The sequence below is a fragment of the Prinia subflava genome, chromosome 5, assembly GCF_021018805.1.
Source record: "Prinia subflava isolate CZ2003 ecotype Zambia chromosome 5, Cam_Psub_1.2, whole genome shotgun sequence".
Taxonomy (NCBI): Eukaryota; Metazoa; Chordata; class Aves; order Passeriformes; family Cisticolidae; genus Prinia; species Prinia subflava.
The window spans coordinates 13,993,098-14,010,884 of record NC_086251.1 but is presented as its reverse complement, the minus strand read 5'-3'; the positions used below and the strand labels follow the sequence as shown (position 1 = coordinate 14,010,884).

The 17,787-nt window shown below is 41.1% G+C and overlaps 1 protein-coding gene across 2 annotated transcripts in view; it reads left to right on the top strand.

The window, feature by feature from the left end:
- The first annotated feature begins 19 nt into the window (after positions 1 to 19).
- SOX6 (SRY-box transcription factor 6) overlaps positions 20 to 17,787 on the top strand; it is a 367,386-nt gene continuing 349,618 nt past the window's right edge. Inside the window, exon 1 of one of the 2 annotated variants that reach the window (XM_063398073.1) lies at positions 20 to 94. The gene's annotated coding sequence lies outside the window, so the exon portion shown is untranslated. Of the gene's footprint in view, positions 95 to 1,227; positions 1,347 to 17,787 lie in introns of those variants that run through there. The other variant, XM_063398072.1, reaches the window with a different exon arrangement.

Sequence of the window (17,787 nt, the reverse complement as noted above, 5' to 3'; positions counted from 1 at the left end):
TTCATTTTTTTTTAATGAAAATTACCGAAGCGCGTTGCAAAAAAAAAAAAAGGAGGCTCTCCCAGTGCTTTGTGCCACACTGGATCCCGAGGAGGTAACCAGGAAAACCAGCCCTATTGTGTTGTATACCTGTTGTTTGCTGTGGTGTGTAGTGCTGCGTGGCTTGGTGGCGGTGGCGGTGGTTTAATGGGTTTTCGCTGGATTTATGTCGCTTTGCAGGAGAGAATTCGGTTTCCCCTGCGCTGTCTTTAATGGGTTATTAGTTGCAATTGAGTGAAGCAGCAGAGTCCGGAGATAGATCTGTTGTTTAGCTTTTAACATTGCTGAATTCACCCCTTCCCCCGCCTCCCTCTGCACGATTATTTACTTTTATATCATGAGGGTTGTGGTGTTTTTTTTTTTTTTTTTTTTTTTTTTTTTTTTTTTTTTTTTTTTTTTTTCCCTTCTCTTTAGGGAAAAGTAGTTATAGTCTCGACCCCGTGCGAGTTTCCGGGGTTGTTTGAATCCTGAGGTTTCCGAGACGTTAAGGGACCCCAGTACCTTGAAATCATAACACTTTCTCATCCTTCCCGAGTAGAGTTTATTTTAAAATGTAGTGACAGATCAGCGTTGTATTTTAAGATCACCCACGGCAGGCGAACACATGGTGCGGGAAGATATTGTACGTAAGGAACTAACACGAGAGGGAGAAAGAGAGAAAGAGAGGAAAAATAAAATCCGAAATAAATCTTTGAGAGAGGAGCGCTGCTGTCATTGCTCCGGAGCGCTCGCGCGGGTTTCTCCCGGCGGATAACCCCGAGAGACGCGGGATGGAGGAAGGCGAAGGGAGTTTAGTGGTGCTTGTGGGTTCTGCGCTAAGTTTGAGGTGGGTGAGTGCTTTGAAGTTGGCTAGGGACGGCTGCGGGGAGCACACAAAGCTGCGGGAGCGGCGACGGCCGTGCCGCGCTCGGCCACGGCGCGGCGCTGTCCCCAGGAGCTGCCGCCGCCTTATCTCTCCCAGCAGAGCCTTTGGATAAAGTTATACCGAAAACTTTAAAATCGATATCGCGCCCTAATTCCTGATACACAAGGAGGGGGGAAGAAGGCAGTCCATCACCAGGGAGCTCTGTTTACACCCGGGGAAGGGGAGATGCGTGCCGCTTTGTGGCAACAGTCGACTTGGGATTTCTTGCTGCCTTAGCTCTTTGCCGGAGGTCATGCAAATCGACCTTAAAAGAATGCATAAGCCATAAATTAAAATAAACCCTTAGCCAGAGGCTGATCCATAAGTAGACAATACCTAACCTGGACAAAACGGCTTCCTTTGCGAGCTGAAAAAAAAGAATAGTGCCTAAACCAAATGCAAAGTAAGTTTTCAGGAAGTATTTCACTTACTATTATTACTGTTATTCTTCTTTTAAAATAAAATAGTGGCAGTTGCAACAAGCTAGCGCAGCTGTTTACAGGCGGTGCTGCAGGAGTGAGGCAAGGTGTGTCTTGTGGAAAGCTTGTTCTTTTCCTGAGTTTCACTACCTTCGAAGCTGTTTATTGATTTTTGTTTTTCTTTTGGATTGGGGATAAGAAGCCTCTTTTACCGTACAAGCAATTTGATGTTTTATCTCGGATAACGCTGAAGAGTTTATGGCCAAATCTGGGTTGCCTGCAACTGTCACATGCGCGCACACAAGCTGTGTCTGTATATAATAGTCTCGGGGCTTGTTTTTTTTCCCGCAGTTTTTGACAATTGTTCCATTCATGATCCTGAAAGGAATCATCAGTGGGAGCTAATGAGTGTGCCTCTGCGGCTTGCCCCGCTCCGGGGAGGAGCGGGCACGGCGCTGCCCGCTCGTGTACTGCATGCACGCGTGTTGGGGCGGCGGGTCGCGGCCGGCTGTAGCCCGGGGAGCGGGCGAGCGGACAGGCGCGGTGCCAGCAGGTACCGGCAGCGTGCGGGGCCGGCACAGCCGCCCGAGCGCGGCCCCGGCCCGGCTCCCCGGCCGCGGCCCGCGCCGTGCGCCCAGGGCCCGCAGGTCGCTGCAGGCACCCTCCTGCCCAGCCCAGCGCTGTCCCCGCTTCCTGCGGGCCGTCTCACCGTGGGGTTTGCTGCGGTTTTGTTAGCTGTGAAAGGACGGGAAGGAGTGAAAGTGGCACCGTGAAAGGACAATTGGTGTTGTGTCTGAGTGGCCGGGGTGGGGGGAAGGGGGGCCGCGGGGAAAGGCAGCCCGGTGGGAGCCTGGGGACGGCAGATTAGTGCTGTCCTAGGGGTGTTTCCCAAAAACAGAGAGGTGAAACTTTCTGTGATAAAGTAATATATCTTCGCCTGCTGTTTGTAGATAAGGTATATGTTTATTAAGCAAATTTAAATAGCCTTCGGCACACGAGCCGGCACTTTGTTCCTACTGCTTTCTTGTACCCTCACTTTAACATTTTTTGTCATTCTCATCTTCAGTGCTGATCGTGAGGACAGGAGAACAGTTCCATCCAGTCCTCAAACAGTTCGAAGTCCTAAAATTAACGAATTTCCCTTTCTGTATTCGTGTAATGGAGCAATTTTGAAACCTGTTTTGAGACTTCGACTTGACTTGACTTGTTTTATTGACGTGCTTGTGCCCACTCATTTAATTAAGCCATTATAATACCATAAAGTAAATAATAAGAATGAATGTGAGATATGTGCATGTAGCCTGCCATTATATACAAATATTTCCCTGGAAAAGACCCTTTAAAAAACTTTTTCTCAGCACCCCATGATTCTTTGGCAAGATCTTATTGCAGGTTTTTGTTCTGAGCCAGGATATTTTGTGGGGTTTTGTGCTCATGACGTTACATGCACACTACGCTTGGAATATAAACAGCAAGCGTACCTAGCAGCTCATTCTAGTAAAACTAAGGAATAATTATTTATAGTGAGTACATTTAAAAGAAAATAATGAGGTCATTTGGAGTATGCTGCAGTTTGAAGTAGCTCGACACCTGGCAGAAACTACATACGCGTTTTCTTCAGACTCTGCACTATCCATAACTTTTCCTTATAATACATTCTTGTGTTAAGTGAGAAAGGCTGTTTGTAAAACAATCCCCTGGCTGGTTCCAGTGTTGGGTGAAGCTGATCCTGTAATGGCATTTTGTTTTGAACAGTTGCTGTAGTTGAAGTTCCCTCATAAGGTAAGGTGGCACTGGGTCTGAAAGGAGGTCCAAATGCCACATTTATAATTAGACTGCCAATTCAGCACATTGTATCTATTGCTATACAGGGATATACTGCTGTGTCTGGTCTCTCAATAGACTGTATTCAGAATTAGCCAATTCAACTGCTTAAACTTTGGAGTCAAATTTAGAATAGGCAATGAGAGAAGGAAAGAAAGAAAACAATAATGCTTTCTTTTTTCCCCTCAGCTAGCTATTAAAAGCCAAAGAATATACGGAAACCAACCCAGGCACTGCTCTTGGAAGCCCTGCACCGAGCGCAGCCTGGCCAGCCTCGCCTGCAAAACCATTTTGAAGCGCGCTTCTCGGGGGGAGGGGAAGGTGAGCCCTGGGCATCTCTCCCAGCGCCGCTCTCCAGGCCGCTTCCCGGGCCGCGCCGGGCGCCCGCAGCCGGCGGAGGGGGCGCGGGCCGGGCCCGGCGGGGCGGCCCAGCTCGGCCCGGTCCGGCCCGGCCCGGAACCCCGGGGGCAGCGCCCGGGCCCGCAGCCACCCCGGGGCGGGCCGGGCCCGGAGCCCCCGGAGCCCCCGGCCCCCTCAGGGCTGCCCGCTCCGGGCTCCGGCCGCCGGCGTGTGCCCGCCTGGTCCCCGGCTGGCGGCTGCCGGCCCTTCCCTGCTGTCACACTCTCGTGTCGCTCGCCCCGCTTCCCCCGGCCTCCTCCCCGCGAACTTTAATTCATTCAGCGATGAGCGCGTAAGAGGCCCTTGGGTCGGCCGTCTCGCATCCTCTGCTAAACGCATTATTTTCTCCCTCCTCCCTGCAGCTCAGTGCTCCGTCTCGGTTCTGCTGGGAGGCTGAACTGGGCTGCCTCAGCGCTCCCTCGGTTTCCTTCTCTGCTAGATCGCAGGGTGCAAGCCAGTGCCATGTGTATAACACAGCATAAAGGGAGCGAGACAGATGGCTGTCTCTCCCTGCACGTTCCCGACTCTCCACTCAACTTATGTAACTGCTGCGGTTTTCCTTTTTTTGCGTTTGCACACCGGGGAAAGCGACAAGAGAAACAAAGTGGAGCCCATCAGTTTCACTGGTAAGGTCACAAGTGCCTTACCAGTAGAAAATACTTGTAGAAAATAGTAGTCGATGTCCAAAGTTGATTGCCTTCACTTGTCAGCTTGATTCTGTTCACAAGTGGGAACTGCCAGTGCTTGTTCCCTCGCCAGTGGTTTTTAATATGTGGCCAACAACTGTTCGTGGTCATTTCCTGACGAACTTCTTCTGCTCAACAAGAAAAAAAAAATATCCCTTTGGACATGTTTTTTGCATCTTTGATCATATTTTTAGTCCAAAGTACCCACGTATCCCTGCAGTTCTTGGAGGCCTTGAAATATCTTGTGGCAATAAGGCCAGAGCTTTGCATGATGACAGCAATAACAAATACTTTTTTTTCTCAGTTGGCATTAGAAAGTTTCTTTAGTCTTCTTTTATCTGCTAAACACTGTAATCACCTTGGGAGACACCACTTCAGGAAGCATATCCATCAGTCTTTTACATTTGGGTTGATTTCCCCCTCGGAAGTGTATAGATTACACTCCAAAAACTTCAGTCTATTTATTTATTTATTTACTTACCAGAACAAAAATTACTTTGGAAAGAGAAGCCAGGATGCACTTTGCTTTCCACCCCGTACACTGGGATGTTGTATATTTCCTTTCTTCCACAGTGTCACTTTAGAGATCAGTGGGCTGGTTTGGCAGACCTTTCGTGTAATGGCTAAAGTTTTCAAAAGCTGTGTAAATAGAGGTGTTTGTGTGTATGTGAACTATGTCAACTGCAGTGATACAGTGACATATTTTTAAAACATTTCAGTTTGTACAGCAAATCACAGAGGCAGAGACATTTCTGCATGGTGTCAGAACCCAGGAGAGAAGTGCTGCTGTGTGATGTGTTCGGTAGTTCATATAGAACTCACTCATCAAGTTGAAGCAAAACACTGAGGTTTCAGGTTTGTACTGTAGCAAGCTGGTTTCTGTTCATCTCTTTCAGTGGCTTTTTGTCTAATTTTTATTTACACAACTTTCTATTTTTCCTCAGGTAGAACAGCAAGAATGGGAACTTTTAGGGGACTTATTACCAAACCACAGAAACTGAATTTTCTTTTCTTTTGTATGAGACATTTGGAGTTTTTTAGACACATGATTCTCCCACAGTATGTATTTGTACATGTGTCATTGCAGGCCTTTACATTGTATTATGAAAATAACAAAACGCCATAAAGTCCTGTCATTAGTAAGGTCACGTACTGAACTAGCGTGATGTCTGTTTGAGATACACGCCTATTTATTTAGATGTAGTTCTTCACAGAAGAGAGATCTGATAGACGTATTTGCTGGAAAGCAGCCGATTTCTGCAGTGATAAAACTGGATAATTACATGTTCCCAAAGCCTTTTCAGCACAGAAGTAGGTGTTCTTTTAAAACAGTGTTCTGTGGCAACAACAAATATTTGTGACATCATTGTAAGAGATTTCCTGCCAATTTTTAGTTTACTGTCTTTCAGAAAGTCTAGAGTTCTTTGGAACTTGTGAAACTGCTACAGATACCCATCGTATATTCAAGTATTCAGTGAAGTTTTAAATAATTCTCTTTCAATTAGTACAACAGGAACCTGAAAAATGGATTTTCTCTTAAAGAAACAAGAATCAGTACACAGACATTTCTCTCCTCTTGTATATGTTAAAATACTCATATCAGTTTTACGTTTACTGTTTTGTCTTCTTAAATTAAGAAGAAAAATACCCAGCATCCCAAGTCTGAATATCATTGCTTAGAAATTAGTTCAATCAAATATTTCTTGAATCTTGTGAGTTGGAAAAAGTAAGATAAAATTAGGTATATTGATAAACTAGGTTAATCAGAGTAATTAATTTATAGTTCAGAATGGATCAATGGATTTTTTTTTTTTTTTGAAGTCAGGCGAAACATTCCATCTAGTTAATGTATTTAAGGGTATCATATCAGGGACAAACAGGTAGTAGCAGTGATAAAAAACAGATAACCTGCAACAAAATGATTTACAGATGGGTCATTATCATCCGTAGAGAGTTTACACAGATCATATTCTTTAGAAAAAGAGAATGTAATACTATAGAGCTAGGAAAATTACCTAAATAGGTCTGATTATTTAATGTTTTTTTTCTGAGTGACTAGTAGAATTTGTCAAGCAAAAATTTTCAGCCTTCTTATGGGCAGCATAATAATATAAGATACAGAAACATTCTGGGTTTGTATTTCAAGTATTTTAATGTTTATTTTACTTGTTTGTTGAAGTAAAGCTTGGGAAATGTTTTTCTTCTTCTTGTGCAAACTTTATAGTGCATACCTTTAAATATGTTCAAGAATGTAGCATCCAAATTTAGGAAAAAAAAGGTGAAAAGTTTGATGTTAGTGATTTATTAGATTTCAGAACCTATTCCATATACCGAGTGGCTGAGTTGCATCTCTTCCATCGGTGGCAAGACAGGATGTCATTTAAATATTTTTTCTTTCTTCTTGAGCTAGACAGAAAGGTGTAGTCAATTGTGTCTCCAGTCACTGGTATACTGACAAAAGGCAATAGGAAACTCTGAAACCTTAGAGATGCAGTATTGATTTGATTCCTTACTGCAAATCCTTCATATCATTGCTCCAAATATCTAACTTTACACCAATATTACCCATTCTTTTTATAGTGACACCATGCTTAGTAAAAAACTTCTAAGCACTGAGGTCAGGTGTTGAGATTGGATTCTAGTTTATTTTTTATGAATCAGATAAAGATTTCTGTGCATGAGACCGTATGTGAAGATGAGAGAACAAGAACATTTCCATATCAAAGGCAATATATCTGAGGCTGCATAGTAATTAAAATGCAGTGGTTTGGACTCTGTGCACTAGCACTTACGCAGAGCGTTGTTGGGACCTTGTGCAGCATGCAGGCGGTTGTCTCTTGCATACTTCTAGAAATATACTTATAATTTTGTACAAACATTTATGCCAGTCCACACTTTTCTGTGGATAATTTGTATTTCATCCAAACCATTCAAAGTAGAAGTTATTTTTTGAGCAACCCCCTCATTATGGCTTTTGTGCATCAACTATTTTTATTCTGGTTGTTTGTATTTCCTCTTACCAGAATGATGGCTTGTTTATAGTCATATTTTTTTGTGTATTTCGCTAAGACCCCTTCCATATACCACTGAAATTTTACGACTTGCATAAAATATCTTGTATTAGAAACAAAAATGCTAATATCTTTTCAGATTTATTGCAAATGGTGTGATTTCTTACATACCATAGTTTATGGCAAATTAAATGCATGTGCTGGAACATAATATTTTTAATGAAACAATATGTGTTTACTAATTCCAACTAACTGTTACACAGCATAAGGAGAATTTATATATTACTCCAAGGACCTGCCGTTGTGGGAAAATTGACATAAAATACTGCAGGGTGCTCCCTATCTGGAAACTCTTTTCTGCAATAAATGTGACTTTAATTCCTGAGTGGATCACCCTGAGCTGTTCCGGAAGGGCTGCTGTTGAATTGTTTACTTCATAAACTGTGCTGGTCAGGGTCCCAGTGCGGAGGAGGCAGAGAGTTCTGCGAGTTTCCTCATTACTCGGAGGTGTTCCACAGGGCCTCTGTCCATTAATGCTCCAGAACTACTGAGGTGAAGCTTTTAGGAAGTCTTTGTGCTTAAACAGAAGTTTGGACTGAGATTGTATTGCAGCAATCTTGCAGTCTTGCTTAGTTTTGTCCAGTTTTAGGTGACGATTTATGGAAGTATCCGTGGGTACTTTGAGCCAGAATCCCACCCTTTCAGAGACTGTTCTGTTGCTTCTGACATCTGTGAGATTGCTGTGGATGGGCTTGTCCCCTCAAGCTCCTGACCATTTGCGGTTAGTGAAAACCCGTGGTATTTTTGCACAAGTGGGGGGTTAACCTCAGTGTCATGGCTTAATTCCAGCTAAGATGGGATGGAGCTGCCCATCTACATTCTTATAGCTTTAACTGGCTCAGTGAATCCTCACTTCCTTTCCTCAGTGCAGTAGTGCTAAGGACACTCACAGCATTTAACTCAGGAGGACCAAATCCACCTGTGGAAGTAATAGGTGGAACTAGATGAGGACTCAGATTTTGGGAGCTTTCTGGGGAAGAGCGGTGTCATGTAAGCCAGTCTGACTGGCTTACTGTTATTAGAATGAGCATTTTGAAGGACTTGACACATATGGAATTTGAATGTTGAGCTATTTCAGAGGAATATTTTGATATAATTTGGTATTTGACAGATTCTCAGCTGGTGTAAGCCCATGTAACTCTGTTTACTTAAGCAGGAGGGTGCCTTTTTATTCTAGCCACAATCACATTCCTTAGGCCAGGATACAGTTCCTTCGGGTTCAATGGAAAGAACTTTTTGTGACTGTGTGGGGATGGGGCTTGCGTGTCAAGGCCCTGTTTGCACTGGATTAACTGCAGAGAATAATTTTGTATCAATCATGGTGGAATCAGGTTGGCTTACATGATGTTTTTTATGGCTTTAGGATGATATTAACAGGAATTCACCTCACAGAAACTACATGTTAGACCAACTGTCTCTCCATATCTATCTTCCAGAAGGTCTCCTGGTGCAGTATATTATGGAACATGTGGGCATTCTGACTGCTGGCTTTCCAGCTTCCTGTAATTGTAGGGACTGTGGCTGTGGTGTTTTTTTTTTTTTTTTTTTTTTTTTTAATTTTTCTTTCATTCATACCTGATCTGCTGAGAACAGATTATCTTCTTGCAGGTCCTTTCCTATTTTTATTCTGCTAAGGGATTCATGTAGGCCACTGCAGTGGGAATATGCTTTATTCAGCCTTTAGTGCAAATATATGTAGATATGCACATGGCAATTTTTTATGTCCCTAAGTAGTTGTGTTTCAACATATTAGTGATTTTGTTATAGTAGTCCCTATGAGTGAAATTGAGTATTCATCTCTGGTTTACATGCATACATTTTTCTGTCTGTATCTATTCTCATTGCTTAACCAAAAGGTCAAAGATGAATTCCAAGAAAATTCTTTCATGCTTTCTGTTCGCCTTCTATAGGCCCTAGTTCCAATTATGCTACCCATTCTTTGCACAAGGAAAGTATTATAGTGTTTTTCTTTAGGAGTAACAATGGAATCTTCATTTATTTCAAAGCACGTTAAATGTGATCTAGCAGTTCTATGATGAGATAATTGCTTTTCACCTTGATTTCATGAGCTAGAAGGTGGAAGACTGGTGTTGGGATGGGACAGCTACCTTGAGGATGGGACTGTGAGGAGTCAGTTTAGAGAAGAGCAGTGAGATGGAAAAATGTGAAACAGAAGAGACCAAGCAAAAACGGTATTGCCACATAATGTTCTAGAAAAATAAGCAAGACAAAGCATATTCTCATTCTCAGTGTCTCTGTGCTTACCCTCAACACTCAGCCTGGACTTTAAGGAGCAAAATCTGCTGTGTGTTCAAGCAATCCAGTGGGCCCTTGTTCCCTGCTTCAAAGATCTTCCCTCAACCTTTGGTGGAAGCCAAAAGGCTTTTCTTTCCTTTCTGGTCTACACAGTCTTTCTTTCCAGTTTGTGTTTTTCTTCAGTCAATGAAAATTCTTGTTATTTTAAACTTCTCTACCCCCTCTAGACAATAGAGTTCAATCTGTGATGTTTAAGAATGTAACAAAAGCTCTGACTAGCAGTGGCAATGCAGCTCCACCGGTGTGTATTTTACTGCAGCCACGCTGCCATGTGTTTTACGGGCTGCATGGGTGTGCCCACTAAAGGTTGATTTGAAAACACCATTGCACAACACTCTGTGATGGAATGGCATCAAATTACAAACACAGACTCATCACAGTGCTGTAGAATTGAAAGACTTTGCATGCTGTGAGTGTTTTGTAGTCTTTTCCACAATAGAGAAAATGTGGGTGAGAGAATTAAAACGTACCAGAAGAGTTATTACTGAGCATTAGCTGGAGTTTCTAATTTCTGTCTTCCCTTGGACAGGTTAAATTCACTTTTTCACAGTATGAGTGAAACATAACCAAACGCCAACAGAGCAGGAGGAAACTCTTTTGCTGAATCACTTGTATGGGTGATTTCCATTAGAAGTGCAAACATCAAGGTTTAAGATGTTGCTGTTTTTACTTCTGATGAATCCAGCCTCCACCCCCATCCAAGTGGCACAGAAATGCCTAGGATAACCAATAAGCCAGTAAGAATCAATTTCATCCCCAAACTTGTTTTGATTGCCGTGCTCCTGCTGTGGAAGGCTTTTCTATTTCAGTAATTCCGCTTGGGATGATTAGATAAAGAAGGTGAAGGCTCGTTTCCCTTCACACTGGTGAAGCGTGGCTCCCACATGATACTTCCTGCCTTTCACATATTGTCCCTTTAGTATCAATAGTAACTGGATGCAAATCAGGGTGGCATCTGCTAGTTTGTTTTCAGCTGACCGGGCTAAACAGCACATACGGAATTTACCGCCAGGAGGCTGTGACCTCACCACAGACAAGTGACATTCCCACAAGTAGGTAATGAAGCACCCCTATTGAGTGGAGCTGAAGTCCAAATCCTCAGCAGAGTTATTACATATTCAGTTTAAACAGTCCTCCCAAACTTTAAAGCTGTCCCTTGATTTTTTTTTTTAAATCCACTCACTGTTGTAGCTGGGCAGCTGTTGCTGGTCTCTGCCGATGCCACACTGTGCTGAATTGGGCCTTCTTGAAAGTGTGTGGGAGAAAAGAGGGCATGGAAAAACAAAGAGAGAGGAAGAGGAGGGGAAGGGCCCTGAAAGGACAAAGATGGCAGGGAAGAATGAGTGAATGCACATATAATTGAACTGAATAACAACTCTACTGCTTATATTCCTGTTGAACATGCTTAGAGATTTTCTGTAGGTGCATAGTATTTGTGTATAGCTTGATATATGTAATTTTTTAAAACTTCTCTATATAGGTGGTGTAATGCAGTCTTCTAAAGAAGATAATGTGCGGTGGTTGAAGAAGTCCCTTTAGTGCTTATGGTGTTCAAGACTGAACTCTCTATTCCTTTTCTGTTGCTCATCGAGTTATTCACAGCAAATTCTTTGGGACACTAGTTATCTTTCCTTGCTGTCTGAGAAAATGTAGATTTCTGGGAAAGGCTTGAGTGGATCAGTTTGGTCAGATCAGTCTTTTTTAGAAGTGTACATAAATATTACATATATGATCGACTGGGAATGGTTAGCATGAATTGTAAACATTTTTGTGTTTTACTGATCATTCTCACAGATGGTTGATAGCAAATACTTTTGAAAGGATTAACAGATTCTAGATGATCAGCGTAAATTAGTAATCCCAATACACCTGCACACCAGTTTGTGGTCTAAATGTTGTGAAATGAGATTTTATTTCATGTCCTTTTGATCTTGTCAGTGATGAACTTTTGGGACTAGCTAAAAGGAAAGCAGAAATTAAATAGAGACTTTAGAATCTGAAGTAGTTTCTGGGGATGGGAAGGGAAGGAAAATACTTGAATGAGAGGAAGCAAAAGGAAGAAAGGGGATAGGATGAAAAGCAGACAGACAGGAAAAAACCCTAAGATGTGTGGGGGCAAATAAGCATTCATGGTTGCAGCCTTTCAAGGGATACCTAATTACTTTATTCTCCTTCTTTGCTTAGGCTCTTCCACTTTCCAAGAACTGAGGATGCAATATCAAAATCAGCACTTTTGTCACTCACAATCAAATGGGATATTAATTGAGGTTAGAGGGGGTGTAATGATTGAGCAGCTGTTGATAACTGGGATGTACAACCTCCAGAACTGTGAATATTGTGTTATGTAAAAGGGAAAGTTTTTCTATATTCTCAGCTTTCTGGAAAATAGCACAGTTCTTGTACTTTTAGCAAGAAGTTTTTTTGGACTTCCTGTGGCAGACAGTTCTTTTAGAAGAACTGGACCATGGCCTGCAGCCTTCCAGCTGTGTGTGGTAGGCTGGGCTGGGCCATGTTTCAATAACTGAGATGCAGAGGTAACAAACAGAGAGCCATTCCAAAACCACAAGAAATGTGAAGCTTTATCACAAAAGACATTGAGCCACTGGAACTTCCAGAGAAGGATCTGTATATCCTCAGTGTTTCTTCTAAGAGTGCCCAGGGTTAGCAGTATCATTCATTACTGTGGCTTCACTGGAATTCTTAAGCACATTAAAAAAATGCCGTGGAGCATATTAATGCTTTTTCTTGGTGAAGCCGTGGGCCAGCAAATGGATCCCCACAGCAATGTTCCATCTAGTGAAAGCTGCTAGATCGTGGCAGCCGACTGTCTGATTATTTTAGGATCACTCTATGACTGGTTATGCATGTTCACTATTTCATTTCTATGCCACAGTGTAATACAGTTGTCCAAATGAGGCACAGCAGCCACTGCACAAAATAGCCTTCCACAATTTGTTTCAAATTTTGTTTCTGACATAAAGGTGCACGTGATTCATTCTATTCCCTGTAAGTTTCTCTGTGCAAGTACTCACTTGATTAATGTGTCAGGATCTTACAAAGCATTTTTAAAGTTCAAATTCTAATAAAATTACTTTACTTGTGTTCAAAAATATTTTATATTTCAGGGCTGCTGTTTTTTTTTTTTTTTAATGAATGGGCTCTGAAATAAAAAAAAGGCAGAGCATTAAGCAAAGAACTCCTTTTGCATGCAGATAAAAGGCTGTTTAATACTATCCGTGATTTGTTTGATGTGCAAAATTAATTTATTTGCATTTTACTCTTCTGGTATGGTATTTTTCTTGTCCAAAAAGCATACTGTGTCACACTTGGGCCTCCCTCTCGTCGTGGTGAATTCCAGAGTTGTGGTGAAGGCAATTGCTGGGTAAAGAGATTCTCATTTGCCAGAAGGCATTGACAGCCACGGGCTGCCTATTCTCTGGTGTTGGAGCCATAATGACTATGATCAAAAGTGTGAAGAGCAGTTTGCCTCTTCTCACCATTTTTGTATTAACATAAATAACAACGACGAATTAGAGAGCTGGTGTTTATTCCCAGTATTGATTCTTAAAACTGAACTCAGCAGTACGTGTATTTTCTCAGACAGAGAAGTTGATGGGTTCTGGTTCTTTGTCTAGACCCAGGGGAGAGTATTTACGTATGTATGTCTGTATGTCTGTATGTATGTATTTATATATTTTGAGGTGTCAGAATCTGAACTTGCAATTTCTGTGTGGTTCACATCTTTAGAATGAAATTCAGAGTTATTGACTGAGACAGGTAGAAAACTCGAATGCTTGAGCTCTTACAGGTCCAGCTCCTAAAACTCAGGGGTCCAAGTCCTTGAAGATACCAAGCACTTTGGTCCTAGTTCAAAAAACTATACAAGTACATAGTGAGCTTTAAAGCCCAGGAATAATCTCAGTGGGAATGAGACTATGTATGTGCTTAAAATTCAGCATGTAGTTAAGTACTGTATTGGATTGGGGCCAATGTGCTTAGCACTTTGGAGGGCTGAATCCTTATTCACTAGTGGTGGTTTATATATTTTTTTGGCTTATGAATTTCCTTACTGACCTGCTCCTTTGTTTAATGGTCAGCCTGCAACATGGTCAGGATTAAAAACTTCTGGGGCTTGTTTTGTCTAGAAGGCTATGGATAATCTCCAGAGGGAATGGCTCATTTTACATAATTACTGATAAATATGTTCTTTATAATCAACTTATGTTTAATGTGAAATTGCTAAGATTTTTGATCAGGAGACCAACATTTGACCCAGATTTTACTTCTTCTTTGTTTGAACTATGTTGTTTATCTGCAGAAATAAATAATGCCTGTCTCCTGTTAGTATATAAAATTCTGAAAATAAATTGTATTTGTTTATATTGACTTCTCTTCTGTTTCCAAGGTCTCTCTGCTTCTTGCTACCATGTTTTAAACTTGTTCCAAATGAGCATTCTTCAGACAATTATTAGCAATGAACTTTATCTGAGCTGAGATCTCTAGGCAATACTGTCAGATATTTGGTCTTGACTCAAAATGTCTTGGCCATGTAAGGTAATGGCTTTAATTGTTTTCCTCCACCTCTCACCTGTTCTGTTAAGAAGCATAATCTTGGCATGACCTCAGTAGTGTTAAAAAAGCCAGAGATTCTTTTTCTGTAATTGTATGATTGCTATTGCTGTCAATTATAAATGAATTTTAAATAAATATTTATCCATTATTCCCTAAATTCCTGAGCAAGCATCACAAAGGCTCAATTGAACAAACCAAATTAAAAAAAACAAAGGACGCCGGGGAAAAATCCCAGATGTCTCCAGCAAAGGTGATGGATGCCATTTCTCCTCAGCAGGAACAAATCTTGGTCTTTACAAATCTCTGAGGGAAGAGACTTTTCATTGTCTCTGTAAGACTCTTTGCTTGCTCCCACCAGGATAGAATAGGGGTACAGTTAAGTGCTAGCTTAAATCATGACTGTTTGTCTTTCTTTTTATGCTCTGTCTTTAAAATAGCTGAGGTAAAGTATTTATATAGCCTAGATTAGAGTGTAGACAGGCATGTTGTTGCATGTCTAGCTGGAGGGACAGAAGAAATCATACGTTTAGCTCCTCTTTCCTGCCTCTCAGCTGAGGTGCAGTAAATGACTGTGTGATTGCTTCAGACGCAATGTCACTGCGCGGTGAAGGGAGCTAGCTGAAACCACAGCTCAGACCATAGAGGTTCTGAGAGGAGGGACAGCCAGTCCTAGCAGGGAGAGCAGTTCTGGTTGCACTCCTAGGAGGAGGAACAACACCGCCTCTGCTGCAGTCCGGGGAGCAGTGGGCGCCAGCACTCAGGGCGAGGGAGGGGAACTTGGCGTTATCGATTGTTTTGATGCTGCCACAGACCGTGATTACTGACATGTTGCCTTACTCACAGTCTCTTTCTTTCCTCTTGTGCAATCTGCTGCTACTACAAGGTATAAAGAATGTCTCTAGCTCAGTCTTTGTGCCGTGGTTAGTGTGTTTAAGTGTGTTCTGGGAGCAAACACTAAGAGTTGCAAATGTATGAGCAGATAAATTTAATGCTGCTGTATGGACATGTGCTCTGAATCCACCAGAAGAGTGTAATTTCCAATTCAGTGTCAGTGAGGTCCTACATGCTTAAACCACTACAACTTTTTTTTTTTGCCAGCTACCAGAGATTCACTGAAAGAGGAGGGTGAAGTATAGATACTTTTAAAAACATTTATCACCTTATGACTTTTAAAATCAGATAGCTCAAGAATGCTTTTAAGAAATTTAAATGGTAAAAGTGCACCCAGTTCTATGAGTAGTGCCAATTGTGTCAAAAACTTGTGCCACTGGCATTTTAATCTCAACCTGAGTTCAATTTTCTGTTAGTGATGACTTTTAAAAATATTTTTGCTATTATTCTAAAGGTTTATTCAGCTTGACAGTTGTAGGATTAAGCTTTACAAACAAAAGATAATATATCCTATGTTTACAAGTTAGCCAGAGGCCAGGTTTTATAAACTTTAAAAATACAGCTATTACCAGTTTATAAAACAGACTAGTCAGCTTTCCAAGAGAGAAAATAAATCCAACAATGGAACTGATTTCCATGGAAGCCTGGTACTCTCATGTATAGTAATACATTTTGACCTAAAGCAATGTTACATGCGAATCTTAAAAATGTTTTGAAAGAGGTAAAAATATGGAGCACAAAGCAGACACATATGGGACTTGATTCTGTGAGTATCTCATCCCTCCTCTGGGACTGTTTAGCTCCATGGAAAGGGGCACTGAGCAAGAGATATTTGGTGCCATTCAGAACAGGGGACATGCAAGGTTTTGGAATCTGATCTTTCCAGTGCTCTCTGACAATGGGTGCAATGGTTTTCATTAGTCAGAAATCTAATAATAAGTTCATAGGTGGACCTGTAAGCACCTGTGTTAGCAACAGAGGAAAGAATCTTATGTTTTCTGCTGAAGGCCAACTAGCAATACCTTTAGTCTTAAAATTTCAGTTCAAAACCTAAAGAGATCTGTTGATCATAGTGAGAAAACAATAAATTTTGGAAAAGAATGTAAGATGCGTACGGCAGCACAAGAATCTTTATTTACAAGCAAGGAATGTAAAGAAATTCCACATAAAGCAGATTCCTCTTTTATCATTTGTGGCATAGAAATAATTCATCTTCACAACAACTGTACCTGCAGGAGGTGTAGAGAACATCTATGGCTGCAGTGCTGGACATTTTTATTTAGCGTGGTTTGTTTGTTTGTTATGTGGTAATGTCGCTCTGTGCGACTTGCAGTGACTGTGGTGCACAGGTCTCCTGTAGCACCGAGGAGGTGCTGCCCTGTTAGTTCTCAATCTTGTCACTTCTGGGGAACAGCAGTGAAACTGTTTGTTCCTGACAGCAGACAGCCCCACTGCAGGGCCCTGGTTTCATGTTACATTAAGTATTAGTGCTGTTCTTTCAGGAGCTATTATGCTGTGACATCAAAGATTTTCTGACAGGGCAGTTGTAGGTTAGCACTGAAGTTGTCTACTGAAATTTTTAAGAATGGAATTAAATATATATGATCAGATTTAATATGAGAGATCGGAAACTGCATATAAAATGGAGTTAGTGGTTAAAGAAAGCTGCAAGAATAATTATTTGGTTTGGCCTATTTGTCCTTTCTTGTCCAAGGCAATTTTTATTGCCTTTAATTTCTACAGCAGTTCCAAAAATACTGCCATATGTTAACATTTTTGTGCAACTGCTTATTTTCTGAAAAATGTTGTGTGAAACAGGAGGAAAAGGTTTTTTATAAAATAAATGTTCAGTATAGCCCCTGCAGTGCTTATATAAATTAACCATTGAACAATAATTGTAATAGCCCAAATTCTTTTTTTTACAGATTGCTTAATTACTTAAAAGGATTGAGATACACATTTTAAATAGTAGGAAAGCATTTAAATGGTGAGCAAATGCTTAATAGTGATCACTTAGACTTCCATCTTTTTATAAGAGAGAAGCTGTAACTGCACATAAATTGCAATATCAACTATTGCCCTTTGGAAATTTTGAATCCAGTTTCTGTGTGACTTACTGGGAAGATGATAGGAATTTGAAATTTACTGTCTGTGTAGCTGTTCAGGACAAAAAAAGAAATCTTGAACATGCGCAACTTCAAATATTCCTGTAGATTCTTATGTGGTGAAATCAGCATTGCTGCAACTACAAAATTACTATTATGCTCTGATGAGGCAAGTTCATGACAGGAAATATCAAAATTAATTTTGGAAACACATGCCTGCATATTTTTGATTACGTTACTAAGGCATTTCTTCCATTTAGTATCAAGCAAGTGAATCATCCATTAAAAATGAAAATGTGTACAATAGAGTAGTACTTTCCCAGTGGAAAAAAACCCCCCCGAAATTACCACAGCTAAGAAGTAGAACAATACTGTTTAGTCATAAGACAAGACACAAGACACTAGTGTAATTTTTCCTATATATTTAATACTTTCAGGCATGAGAAAAATTACATAAATAATGTACCTCTTTCTTTGTAGTGGGATCTTTCTTTCTTTCTCTTTCTTTCTCTCTCTCTTTCTCTCTCTCTCTCTCTCTTTCTCTCTCTCTTTCTCTCTTTC